General features: G+C 47.2%; 1 pseudogene; it reads left to right on the plus strand.

Moving 5' to 3' along the window:
* Positions 1 to 214: 214 nt before the first annotated feature.
* On the plus strand, positions 215 to 332 carry LOC136663471 (5S ribosomal RNA; annotated as a pseudogene).
* The last annotated feature ends 348 nt before the right edge of the window (positions 333 to 680 follow it).

Below are 680 nucleotides of genomic sequence, written 5' to 3' on the forward strand. Positions count from 1 at the left end.
AGACACCATTTGATTCAGCAAGTGCCTGAATGTTGCTGTTGCTGCCTGGAATGGCTCAAATGGTGGGTGGGAAGGGCTGATTACACAGTGCATTGTGGAGCTTGTAGTACTTACTATTCCACCCTCTTGCTATGCTACTGGTCGAAAGCCCAGCCTTTGTCTCTTGGGGAGAGAAACACCATTAGCTCTTGGGGAACCTATCAACATAGAGCTGGCATATGGCCAGTTACCCTGCAGATGCCTGATCTTGTCTGATCTCAGAAGCTAAGCAGGGTCAGGCCTGGTTAATACTTGGATGGGAGACCGCTTGGGAATACCAGGTGCTGTAGGCTTCTACCATAGTCTTTCGAGACTGAAGGTTGCCAACCAACCATTTGTCCCTGGGACTTATGCATACAGCCAATACTGGCCCCTGGGAGCCCCCAATGGGGGCTCATGATGACCTCCCTCTTCTCTCCTCACAGCTTTGCTGTGGCAGTGGAGAGAATTGACTCAAAGAGTGACAGGATCGTTACTTCCTGGACAACTGTGTCCCGGTCAAATGCACCCCTGTATTAGACATTTGTGACTGTTCTTTTTGCATCCCGGACATTTTTGCACAATACATGTATATTTTGATTAGAGGTACTTTTTAAATTTTTTTTAAAAGTGGAATTAGGATTAGCATTAGGGCTGGGATA

Source organism: Tiliqua scincoides, chromosome 12, assembly GCF_035046505.1.
Source record: "Tiliqua scincoides isolate rTilSci1 chromosome 12, rTilSci1.hap2, whole genome shotgun sequence".
In the NCBI taxonomy this organism is placed as follows: Eukaryota; Metazoa; Chordata; class Lepidosauria; order Squamata; family Scincidae; genus Tiliqua; species Tiliqua scincoides.